We start from the raw sequence: 13,244 nt of genomic DNA on the forward strand, positions 1-13,244 counted from the left end.
AGCGCTGGGACTGAGGGGGTGCAGCTGCAGGGAGCAAGGCAGGAGCTCCCATCTCCTTCCCTGCACCCCAGCTTTGGCCTCTGTCCCTTGCACAGGACCTGACAGCCACGCCTGACTCATTTGGCTGCTTTTCCAAACTGTCTCCTTGTGCCTTAGGTACAACAGGCAGAGCGAACCTCAACTCCTTTGCTTTGTGCCTCAGGGCAGTGTGATCCTCCCTGGTGACACAGATCCCAGCTGCCTCAGGAGATGGTCTCTGGGCACCTTCTGGCATGACATAAGGCATGGGTCAGGGACCATGGAGGAGAATCCAGGATTGGGGATCACATGAGGGGGCAGAGGGTTGGAGATCGTGGAGGAAGGCAGAGATTTGAGGAGCATGGAGAAGCATAGAGGAGGAGCATGGAGGAGGACAGGGGGATTGGCATCCCAGTAGAGGGCAGGGGGTCAGGAACCATGGAGGAAAGTGAGGGGTTTGTCCTTCTCCATGGGGGAGGACACTGGGTTGGGACTATGGAGGATAGAGGCTTGGGGACCATGGAGGAGGGCAGGGATTTGGGGACCATGGAGGAGGGCAGGAGTGGAGTACCATAGAGGAGGGCAGGGGCTGGGGACCATGGAGGAAGACAAAGGGGTTGGGGACCATAGTGTACAGCAGGGGCTCTCAGCAGCCACCCAGTGAAGGGTGGATGGAGGTACCCTCCCACTGGAGACTGGGACTCATGCAAACCACTCATTATAACCCTATTCCCAGCCTGTCTGTCTGTCTTTCTTTCCAACTATCTGTCTCACTCACTAATCAAAGAAGATTGTTCCAAGAAAGCTGGAAGAAGAGAAGGAATGTCTCATTTGGCTGTGGCTTCCTTTGGAAAGTCTGGAAAAACTGTGGCATCTTGACGTGCGTGAAGGTCTGCCTGGCAAGAAGCACATTTTCCTTCCAAAGCTGCTGTAAAGATGTGAATCATGAGCCGGTAACGCTCCTGGCAGTGCGAACCCCAATTCCACTGAGACATGGTGCTGGCAGCAGCTCTGCTGTATCTCTTGGATGGAAAAGACAAACATTTATCATAGTGACATTGCTGGGGAAGAGCTGCCGGTGCTGCTGAGGGCCTGGCGTGGCCGGCTCCTGCCAGTGCCCAGGGTGCTCCCACCAAGTTTTCCAAAAGTCTCCCAAAGTTCCTCAAACACCAGGGGGTTTACAGTCCCTTTTGGTTGTCCTCCACCACCTCAGCCCCTCAGTGGCATCTCTTGCAGGCATGAAAATATCCCGCATCCAATCATCAGAAAAAGAATAAAACCTTTTGGAAAGGTCTGCTGGGAGCCGGGGGGAGCCCTGGTGCTCTGCCTGCTGCACAATGGAGGTTTTCTGCTGTTCCCATGCATCCAATGCTGGGGCCAAACTCCTTCCAAACCCTGCCCCCCAAAACTCCCTGTGCTGCAATTTCAAGACTCCAGTGGCTGTGACATGTTTATGAAGCCACTCACTCCCTGCCCAGGTAGTCCCAAAAATCTGCCCACCTGGTTGTCCACCACAGAGCTGGGGCTGGCACTCTCCCTTCTGGCAGCAGATCCTGACTGATTCAAGCTGCCATTTACAGCTCCTGGAGCAAACAAAACACCCCTTCCATGTAAGTCCCTCCTTTTTGGGTCTGTGGAACTTCATGCAGCCCCAAGATCACCCTGGCTTGCACAGACCCCAGCCTTCTGGCATCCCTCCCAAGACAGAGTCTAGGCTCAGGCTTTGAAAGAGTTTCAACATTATAAGTGTGCATGTGCAGTGTGTGGATTCAGGGCATGTCAGACAAACACCTCCTGCCTCAAACCAGAGCACTGCTGTCAGTTTATGTCTGTGGAGAACCCCAAAATCAACACATTTTGCACAAGATGTGCAGGACACTAAACCAGGAAGGCAAGTAAAGCTGTGTCCTGAAGAGTGCGCAGGAGCTTTGGGAGCGCTTCCCTCGGCTGACACCAATGGAATCACAGGTTGGAGAAGCCATCTAAGGTCATCAAATGCAGCTGTCACCACCAAACCATGTCCCCAAGTGCCACATCCACACATTTCCATGGGAGGAGGATTTGCAGGCTGCAAAGGGGTTCAGACCCAGAACTGGGGTTCGCATGTGACATTGGTGTTTCCTGGAGGAGACAGGGTGAAGGAAGGGAGCAAGCCTGCTCCTACAGCTGTCTGCCTTGGGAAAACGAATGTCCAAAAGGATTGTCTGCTTGAGGGAGATGGGAAAGGCCTGGATATTGGCCCCAAGGGATCACCACTTGCTTTAGTGCACCTATATCATATTCAGGGCAAGCATCAGAGGAGCCAGGGCAGCCTGGAGCCCTGGGAAGAGGATTTTCACTCTATGAGGTGTCCAGAAAATGTTACCCCTGAAAAAGGGGGGGATGGTGGGTGGTGGGCCAGGACCTGGGGGTACCTCTAAGCAGAGCAGAGGCTGGAGGGATGACAGGGTGTTCACACACTGCAGCCCAGGCAACAACTTGGTGCCACATCACAGTGAATTCCCAGCAGTTATTCTATGGATGCCCAGCACAGACTGGAGCATTCAGCTGCTCCTTCTCTAACACATTCATTAGTGGTGATTTAATTACAGGATGCAAAGACGAGCTACTCCAAAATACCCATGTACCTGTGCAAAACATGCAATGAGCAATTAGTGCTGCTAACGAGAGAGGGAGTCATGGTATCCACAGCAGGAGATACCCATCAGCATCCCAGCAAACCTGCAATCCACCCTAACCCACATGGACTGCTCTGATCTGGAATTATCCCAATAGCATTTTGGGGCAGAGGAAGGGAAAATGGAATGTGGGTGAGATGGTGGCAAGTGGTCAATTCTTACCCACGGGAAAGACAAGAGGTGTCCAAACCCATCTGTATTCCCATCAAAGGCTGTTGGTGGGAATGGGAAGGGAGGGCTACTGCCACAACCACTTCACCTCTGGATCAAAATTCAGCAGCAGAGGGAAGGCCTTTGCTTCCTTGTGACTTTCCAGTGCCATTGGCCGGGGGATGGGAGTTGGTGGGGCTGAGCATGGAAACCAAACACTCCCAGGGCAGGGAATGTTGCCGGCTGCTTCCCAGTAGCAGATTAATTGTTGTTAATATTAAATTCAGCAGTTTTATGCAGGACGCAGAAGTGCTTAGGCAGAAGCCCAGCTCCCATCCTACCTGTCATTAAAAAACATTGCAATTAAGCTCTCCTGGAAGGAAATACAAATAAACGCATCCTCTGTAAGTGGCTTCAGCTTTCCACAGACATCTGTGTCCCCTGTTTCCTCTTCGGCTGGCCGAGCTGCTTCTGTTTTCCCTCTTCCCATGACCCATACATTGCTTTTTCTCCTTAATCCTGCCCACAGCTCCCAAAGGCAAGGGCTGGAAAGGGGAGGAAAGGAGCCCCAGCTGCCTCTGACCCATTGCCACCAGTGGAAAGTTCGTGTCAGCTGCAGCTGCAGCCCCAGCCCTGGCCAAAATCAAGGCTGTGGTCTTGGTATCTGCTCACCTAGTTGGATCCTGATGCTCTCTTTGGTCCTCTCCATGGGCAGAAATCCAAATGCTTCTGCAAGAGGAAGGGGTGCTACTGCCCCAATAGAAAGCATTTAACAAATGATTTCCACTTTGCAGCAGATCTGGATGGGATTTTCAGCAGCTGAAACCTGCTCCTACTTCAGTCACTGGTGACAGACTCAGCCAAATGCTCCAGGAGAGCCAGCCCAGCCTCCAACCCTGCAGGGCCCGGCACAGCCCGAGCTCTGCAGCAGAGCTGTGCTGACAAGCACAATCACATGACAAAGATGAACAGGCTGGGGGGTTATTGCATCCCAGGAAAGGGTTTTCCCATGGCATTGTCCCCCTGTTTTACTCCAGCTGTGGTTCTTCACCTGGAAAAGGATGAGGCAGGATGTCAGAGGTGGGACATGGGGCAGATGGTGATGGGTCAGCGTGAGCCAGAGGACACTGAGAGGAACCGTGGTGGCAGGGTTTGAAGGGACAACCTCTTCTGCCTTTCCCCAGTGACCAACAGGACTGTGATGCAGCCAGAAGTTGTGGTTAAAGTTCAGGGAATGCCAGGAGAGGCAGGTGGGAGTGACAGTCACATACAGCCAGGACTGCCAGGTCATTGTGTGGCCAGAGTCCCCAACAGGTCTTTAAAGCCTGGGAAAAGGCAAAAAAAAATAAGATAAAACTTGGGGCAAGAGAATTGGAGATAAAAAGGGGCAGCAAGATAAAAATAAACCTGGTGTCAAGGACAATACCAGTGCCAGGAAAACTACATTGACAATTTTGGACCTGGGGGGGATCAAGATCATGTGAAAGACGTCCTGAGTGCCAAAGCTGGCTTTCCACAGCCACAGAGGATGCTGGCAGAATCATTAAGGGTCAGGATGGATTGGCAGGGCAGAGGGGCACCAGGTGTGCCTAAACTTGGGCAGATCTGGGGCTCTGGCAGCCGCAGGGCCTGGTCAGCTGGAGGTGTGGGATGCAACGTGAGGATTGTGGGTGCCGAGTGGCAACGAGCGGTGCCAACAGTGCCCACACCAGACCGTGGCTCTGGCCACGTCCCCGGGCTCTGCCGATGCAGCTGAGGAGGGAAAGGTTTTGCTGGGATCATGGTGCTGTTGAACACAGGGTTTTTCCCCTGTTGCTTGCAAACATCGTCATCATGTATATAAACACAAAATGCCAAAATGTGAGTCAGCCCAATGGCAGTTTGGCTCCTGCACCAACAGCCTGATAAACGGTGAAACCAGAGCTTGCAGAGGGGATTTATTCCTGTTTCAGGGGGTTCAAAAAGTTGTTTCACGGCAGGTACAATATATTCCCAAGATATAAAAGAAAAAAAAAAATCAAAATTAAAAAATATATAAAATAGTTATTTTTCCCAACAGTTGCTCACTATTGATGAGGGAAAACCTTTCAGTCTCAGGCAGTGGCCAAACACACTTTTTTTAGAGAGGAAAGAAATGCAGACAGTATTTGCATGTGAGCCATAAATTCAAATTTTACCAAGGTGGGGTTTTTTAATATTTGCTGAATAAGTTTTGTGGCCCAGTGCTGTGATCCAGCATAACAAAAGGTCCTATTCACACAAGGGAGCAGATCTGAGACCACCTCATGAATCTTAATTCCTGAATTTCTCAGGTTTTTTTTCAAACATAAAGAATCCCAATGAGCCGATTATGCAGACCTTGATATAATGTCTTTTTTTGATTAAAATGCTATCGTTTAAATTCTGCTTTGTAAACAGTCTGGCCTTCACTTCTATCTCCAGGTGTCAATAATCCCATGAGGGACAGCAAAACCAACCACAGATATAAAGTTGAGTGTGTGTGAAAAGTGTCTGCAGGATTGAGGCCAGCGATTGCAAAACAGTTTAAACTATAATCCTCCATTTTCATTAGTTTCTTGAAAAACTTCTGCTATGGGCTTGAAATCCTTCCTGTTTTGTTGAGCCAAAGGTGATTTTTCTCCCCAGCAGTCTGAGCACAGACCTTCCCGCTGGTTTTATGTTGTCAGGCTTCAAAAATCATATTTCCCACTAAGGACATTCTGCCCTTTTCACTGAGAGCTTGACATTGACATCTATCATGTAAACAAAGCTAATTAAAGACAGTTATTACTTGCTAGACATAAAAGTCTTCCAACCCCACAGTCCAGTAGATTTGGCTGCTTTTGGTAAGTGAAGCTTTGTGCTCTCCCTATTCTGCAGAAACACTGAATACATTTCCAGCCTAAGAGGTTTCTTCATCCCTGACTTTCTTTATTTTCTGTAAGATTTGAGGCCTATAAAAGGGACTTCTTTCAGTCCATGGTGTTTGCCAAAGTCTTTGCCTTGAGATGCAGGAGGAGGATGGAGCAGCCCAGACCATCCCTGCTGTCAGCCCCAAGCTGCTGCAGCCACACAGGCACTGGGAGCATCCTTCAATCCTGTGTGTTCATTTTTTAACCTAATATGTAATTTAAATAAGACCCCAGCCCAAAAATTATATATCTACATCCTCTCCTAGGACACTGAGCAGCGTAGAGATGGTGGGCTCCAGGCAGTGGATACCTGAAGCTCTGTTCTGTTGGAGAAAGAAACATCCTCCCACTAAGCTGCCACTGCTGTGTGTTGCCTTTTTGGGGAAAAATGCAGGCAGTGACTCTGTGTTGCTGAAGTTTCCGTGGTTAGAGAAGCACAACTGCTCATGTAGGGACAGAGGTGGGCTGTGGGCTGGTTTGCACTCAGGCTGAGGTTAGGAAGATGATAATCTCTCCAGAAGCCCTGCCCACATTTCTGGTTTAGAAGAAGGAGTTTGAGGCTGTGGCAAAGTGATAGACTTGGTGCCTCCTGGTCTGAGCAGTGAGACAGGGCAGGAGGAAAAATCAGGTAAAAATCCATACACCTCCACTCCAAGTGTCTCCAAAGCAGTCCTTGGGAGACTGTGAACCAAATGCAATGAAAAAAGGAATCAAGAGATTCAGATGAAGGGCAAATTCTTCATTAAGAGCTTAAATGGTCCAAACATGGAAATAGTTATTTGAGTTATAATAAAATGAGACAATGAATATGTGAAAAGAGAATAGAATATTTTCCCTGCTCTTCAACAGAGATGTAGCTGAGGAAGGAATGGAAACAAGGATGGTAAAAGAGGATAAATGAGCAGAGAGGAAAAAGCCACTTAGCACTATCAATTTGCTTCTCAGCTCCCACTTCCCTGGTGCATGGCTGGAGCCTTTTCTCTTTCTCTGGCCATATGTCTCTGCCTCCTGAAATCACTGCAGAAGTATGGAAAATCCTTCAGCTGAAGATACCTTACTTTAATATTTTCAGTCAGGCTTCAGCTTCGTAGTTTATTCAGGAACAGGTTCTCCAGGTACCCAGGAATTTAACATTAATAACTGAGATGTTTTGACTGAACATGTAAGACACACAATGGGCTTATTTGTTTGTTTTTTTGTTTGGACTGAAGAAATATTGAGAGGCAATTTCAACTCCTGGTTTTGTTTTCCAGGTGTTCTAGGAATTACTTTCCCAAATAAATGGACAAGATGTGGGACAGTTTTAGGCATGAGATCACACATAGTAGCACGGTCTGTACCAAGTTCCCTTTGGTGAATAATTCATCTCTCTAAATCTACCAAAACAAACTCTGAGCAGCTCTCACAGGTACAAATCATTCAGAGCTTCTGGAAGCTGCAGTCTAGAGGAAAGCTTTGGTGGCAAATTGCTGGAAAGCCTGTCATGGGGTTTTCCCTGCCTGTTCCACTGAGAGTTTAACATGTGCCACAAAGCATGGGGTTGTGATTTTTGCTTACTGACAGTGACATGGTTCTGCCATTCACCCAACTCAAGGAGATGCCTGGTTTATAAAAGGATTAGGGCCCCATTCCTAAATCTTGGTAATATTTAGCCAATAAATGCTGGATTCTAGCATTTCTCCCTCAGTGACCTTTCACTGTGTTCTATGTGCTGCCTTGTCCTGCTCTCCAATTCCCCCTTTTAAAAGAAACATTTGCTGTGTTTTCAGTTCTCAGTACCACTATTCCCCTTCCCTTGTGGAAGCAAGCATTCCCTCTCACCTCTGTCAAAAGGTATTTATGTACTTGCCTCATCCACAACCAGCAGGACTCAGTCCTGAGTGATTTCACACTTTATTTCCACAATGCACTGCAACTGTCAGTGCAGCACCACAAGTAAAAAGTCCCTGGAGGATGTGATAACCACCTCTGCCAAAGTGTTATGTTTTAGTGTTCTCAGCAACGTTTTCTTTTCATTTTGTTTCCTCTGGAAACAGAACAAGGCACATGGCACAAACATGCATTCATGCTCAGTTTGAAACATGAGTTTTTGGAAGGTGTTTGCTTTCACATTCAACCTGGTCTAGTGGAAGGTGACTCTGCCACAGCAGGGGCTTGGAATGAGATGATCTTTAAAGTCCCTTCTGACCCAAACCATTCCATGATTGTTTGATTCTATACATTGCCCTACATGAATTTTTCTTGTTTCATCCAAGTCTCAATCCTACCACCACAACAATAAATTGAAGTAACAACTGGTTCCTGTGTTTGTAGACAGAAGTGAACTTTCTCCAAGCTTGAGAACACAAAAGTGTGTAGAAATTGTCTTAAATACAACTTAAAAATGGATGTAATAGTTTCTCAATGCCTTCCACTTCATACTTGTCACATCATTGCTGAATTGCTGAGATACATCTGCTCCACTGAAGGAGTGAGGGTCATGTGTCTTTCTGGATGTCACCAGAGCTGCAGCCACATGGGTGAAGTCCTAAGTATATGTGAGAAGAATGTTCACTTCAACCCTTTCAGGGAAAAAAAAACACACCAGAAATCCAATATTAGTGCGTTTGGTTATTTTTTAAAAAATATTGGCACCCACAGGGCAGAATAACAAATTTGTGGCTAAAATAGAGCCAGGGAAAGAGCAAGTGAATCTATTCAGGGATGCAGGTTGGAACACAGCTTGGCTCCGACAGCGATGGCTCTCACCAGATCCATTCCCAGCTCAGCCGTGCTAGGGGTCACCTTTCCACCACAGATCAACCAAGATGAGGGATCAAGTCACAAAAATGCCCCAGCAATTCTCTTCTTCCCAGAAATCTAAATTTAAGAAGGGCCTGGTGCACACATAGCAAATGTTTCACAAAGTTGTAGGTTGTGTAATTAATTGTGGCACATGCAATTCCTTAGCTGGAGTTTTCTGCGGATTTGCAGCAGGTCTCCCTCCCAAACCTGCAGTGTGTGCATGAGGTGACTGCATAATCCTGTAATTACACTTGTAAATCCTCACCCCCACCTCTTTTCAACTGAATAATCCAAAACACTAAATATAAAACATGTTTCAATTTGCAACTGCATCGTTGCAAAAATCTGAAAAAGGTAAAATTGTGTGTTGCAACCCTCACACCCATTGCAGAAATGACCATTCTTTTCAAATATCTACAGTTTTCTCCATAGTACTGCAGGAAAATCCTGTGCCAAGGATCACATCTCATTTGCCCATGGTGGGAAAGCGGTTACTGATTTTTGTCTGCCTGTTGGAATGGCTTTTCCTTGTGGAAAATAGAGCCAGTTCAGACATGTTTAATGGAAGCACCAGAAACAGCAGTTAGCTTGGACCAGGAAGAACACGACACCATCCTGCAGCATGCAGGAAAGGAAAACCAGGAGCACCCATGGGAAGGGGCCACCCCAGTGCTACTTGACAATAGGGGTCCTTTTGTAGGGTGCCAAAAACCACAGATGCTCATTTGCAAGAGAAAAAACTGCAGAGAAGGGCAGATGGAGCAAATTCACATTATCCTCATTCTTCTATTTCGTGCCCTGACTTGGAGGCACAGAAAATCCTCCCTCATTTGTATCACATAGCACTATTTTTATGTGCCTTTTCACTGCCTTCCACTACTCATGAAGTCCTGCTGATGACTTTAGAGTCACTTCCCACTATTTTGACTGCCACTCTTGGTCATTTCCCCAGGTTTTTGCTGTTTTGTGCTGTGCTATAAAGTGGAGTTACCTCATGGCAACAGGACTGACTCAGCTCCACCTTGGGAATACTGGAGCAGATCTCCAGTCAGTGTTCTAGAGATTCTACCATGTTTTCTTGCCATTATTTCCTAAAAGCTTAAGACTTTGCTTCAGTTTGGTTATAACCTGTCCCTTGTCTCCCCAGTCTGTATGTCCTGAGAAACTGCAAGCAGGTGGAGTGGGAGCTTGATGCTGGGCTAGGCTAGGTGACATCAATGACTGCCACTTGTAAAGTCCTTCTCTTGCTCTTTATTCCTTGGGACATCCACACAGTCCCACTCATGGCAACCCTCACACTCCTATTTTGAATCAGAAAGTGCCCTTTTACTTCCTTTATTTTATTTGTTTATCTTAAGCAGCAGAGAACCATGCAAGTCCCTGCACTGAGTGTTTGTAGCTATAAAAGCATGTCAGATGTGGCTGTATTTGCAGACAACCGTGGTACTTCCTCTCTTCAGAAATGGAGCAAGTTTCTATTTTGGGCTGTGCTGACTCAAGGGTGAGGTACCCAAGCTGATTCAGCAGTTTGGCAAGGCAGGAGAACTTCTGGTTATGAATGGAATAAGCAATAAATTTAAGTTTGTCTTCATCTTAAAGAAACGTGTATTTATTTGAGTGAAGCCACCTCCTGGTGGCAGACATTTTGTCAGATAAATGGATTATTCTGCATTGCTTTTGGCAAAAAGACCACTCCAATGAGACAACCACAAAGTTTGCAAGTAAAATCCTGGTCCCAGGGGAGTCAGAGATTCCCACTCATCTGGACTGGGATTTATCCTCTCTCTTGAGTCACATAAAAAGATCTTACACTGCTTACCGGCTTATTTAATCTGTGTATCACATCTGGGATATGATATCCTCTCAGTGATATGAATAAACTGAATAGCAATTTCAGAAGGATGAAAATACAGAGCACAAAACCAACCTGGCCACTGCAGGGAAGTGAGAATGCATCACCCATTTAGTCAGCTTCCATGGGTTCATATGGAACAGATGTCACAGGTAACCCTTGTGCTCTTCTGCTATGGAAAAATTAAATAAACATTGTGATACTTCATAATTTTTGAAACCATGGAGGAGTAACAGTCTTTCACAATATTTACCTGCTAGTCTGTGAAGAGAAGCCAGAAGATTTGTTGAGTTTTGGTTTCCCTAGATGAGTTCTTTCACCTGGAGGCTTCCAGGATTCAAAACTAAGCTTGCAATGAATGCTCCGCATGTCAGCAAGGATGAAGATACAGAAGTTTGTCAGAAAGTGAGATATTTTTGTTCATTAAGGCAAGACAGCATGAAATGGGGTATCTGAGCTGTCTCCCTTGAGTCCCCTTCCATCTGTGGATGATCCAAACAGGTTTAACATATTTGCCTCCATCTTTATGCTGTTTCCAGACAGGATCAATAATCCCCACGGTCCCCACCTATGGCATCCAAGATGTTCTTTCAGGCTCTAAGTTCTTCCTTTGACAGCAGACAACAAAAGCTGCAAACTTCCAAAGAGCATTCCTCCTCCCCAGCTACAGCAAGCCCGCTGGCATTAAGGCACGCCGTTGTTCCAGCCAGCCGTTCCCATGTCATATTCTCCTGCCTCGTGAAGGCGGTTTGTGAAGTCTAAAAAAGCATCATGTGGGCTGTCACATTTCAGAACCCCCCAAATAGCTTTGCATGGCTCCATCAGATAAGCAGTGAAGTACAATATTATGAATGTCAAACAACAGCTCATCATTACAGCTGACAAAGCTTGTTCCTCTGAGAGGGGAAGTAAATTCAGTTCCACAGACCAAATGTGTATATTTAGTGGCTTGAAGTTAAGAGAACTCTACAAGGAGGATTTGCATTTGCATAGCTATTGCTCCGTGAAATATATCCTCAAACTCAGTCTCTGAGAAAGGAAACCAGTCACGGAGTATTTTGGAAGGGTGGTCAGAGTTCTCCCCAGGGAACCAGCACAACCAAGCCCAGAATGAACACAGGACTCCATATCCAGACTGCATGGAGGCTCCCAGCTCTACCAGGATGGCTCATTGTGGTTGCTAAGAAAGAGATCCAGAGGAAGCATCTTCCTTAAAGGATGTCACACACATGACCCCCTCAGGTGCTGCCTTAGAGGGACACGCTGGCTGTTACACCCATCCTGGATAAAAACAAATCAGAAAGTGGTGGTGATGAGGAAATAGCAAATACAATCTCTTACCACTTCTTGTTCTCTAAAACAAATCTCAGTCACACTTAAAATGAATCCAAGCATCACTGGCATTTGTGGTTTTCTGCTTCATGTATTTAATCTGCTACTTGAATTCAACAGTGAAAAATTTGCACAATAAAAGCAAAGTGAAATTAAAAATTCAATGTTTCAGGAGACAGCAGGAGGTCTGTCCCAGCCAGAACAGAGCTAATGAAAGTGAACTGTTCCTTGACTGCACATGTGGGGTGTTCCCATGGAACTTGGTAACGACAGGGGAAGGTGGGGAATGGCTGAGCCAGTGAGTGTTGGGTGACTGTTCCACCCAAAAGACCAAGTGGAGGAGCAAGACAGGAGTCTACAGGTTAAAAGTCTAATGGGAGCTCCTTGGGGGAGGCAGGATTCTGCACAACCTTGAAACCCCCATGTGAAGCTTACCAAAGCAGGGTCTGACAAGTCAGATGTCTCCTTCCATCCCATCTCCCCCCTTCAAACCCGTAAACAAAAGCTGGGAAAGAGGAACTATTTTATTAGAGGAGATCAAAAGCTGTCTCTGACCAGTAGCCAGACAAAATTTGGAATCATGTGGGTCATTCAGTGAAAACTTGTGATATAGCCGGTATCTTTGATGTGATTCTGTTTATTTTAAGAACATACAAAGTCCCACTTCATGGAGCACAGGGGAACAAGACAAAAAATCTATGCTGGAATTTCAGTACCTCTTAAATCTCTAAGTTCATATCAGCCAACATAAATCTTACAGGTTTACATAAAAAAAAAATAAAAACACAGGTAGTTTTACCTTAAATTCTCTGCCAATGAGGTAAAAAAACTTTTCTCCTTTTCCCACCATGCATTTGAATCCCTGGAAGCTGTTGCACTTCTTTAATCCTGCAGGTTAAATAAATTCAGCATCTTGTATGAAATAAAAATGTAACTTAAAATATATTTAGATGAATCAATAAAAAGGTTGGAAAGAAATTTTAGCAAATTTATCAATTAATAGCCAAGCCCAGGAGGGCATCCTGCCTTTCTGCTCTGTCAGCTCAGGGATTTCTCTCTTCCCAACAGTGTTTATGTAAGAGCTGCATGGTAAGCAGCACTCACTATAAAATATTGATCAGCTGAGCCATTATGGAATTCAATAGACAACTATGTCACAGCAAAACCAGAACAATTATTGCTATTGATTGGAATTTTTTAGAAATTATTTTGATATTTGAGCATGTCAGGAAACACAAATTTCTTCTAAATAATAATATCAGAAACATAAGTTGCAACATGGTTACAAGACATCTTTACAAAGGAAATGGAAAATAGGGCAGGTTTCAATTTCAGTAACTGTGTGGCTGTGGATTTTCTATTACTATTTTTGAAAAAGAGTATAGAGAGTGTTATGGATGGAAAAGATCTCCAAGGCCGTTGAGTCCAACCTTTGACCCAATGGTGGGTCCAATTTGTGCCCACTAAACCATGCTGTGAAGCATCATGTCCACTTGTTTTTTGAGGACTTCCAGGGAT

The 13,244-nt window shown here is 45.8% G+C and overlaps 1 long non-coding RNA gene across 6 annotated transcripts in view; it reads right to left on the reverse strand.

Moving 5' to 3' along the window:
• Positions 1–13,244, reverse strand: part of LOC107211138 — a 34,364-nt gene that overhangs the window by 20,109 nt on the left and 1,011 nt on the right. The window contains exons 3-6 of one of the 6 annotated variants that reach the window (XR_002002261.2): positions 12,526–12,614; positions 10,648–11,675; positions 10,470–10,566; positions 3,519–4,171 (exon numbers count right to left, since the gene is read on the reverse strand). This is a non-coding gene — a long non-coding RNA (uncharacterized LOC107211138). Of the gene's footprint in view, positions 1–3,518; positions 4,172–7,635; positions 8,320–9,861; positions 10,567–10,647; positions 11,676–12,525; positions 12,615–13,244 lie in introns of those variants that run through there. The other 5 variants (XR_002002262.2, XR_001524093.2, XR_001524095.2 and 2 more) reach the window with 5 other exon arrangements.

Source organism: Parus major, chromosome 14, assembly GCF_001522545.3.
Source record: "Parus major isolate Abel chromosome 14, Parus_major1.1, whole genome shotgun sequence".
Taxonomy (NCBI): domain Eukaryota; kingdom Metazoa; phylum Chordata; class Aves; order Passeriformes; family Paridae; genus Parus; species Parus major.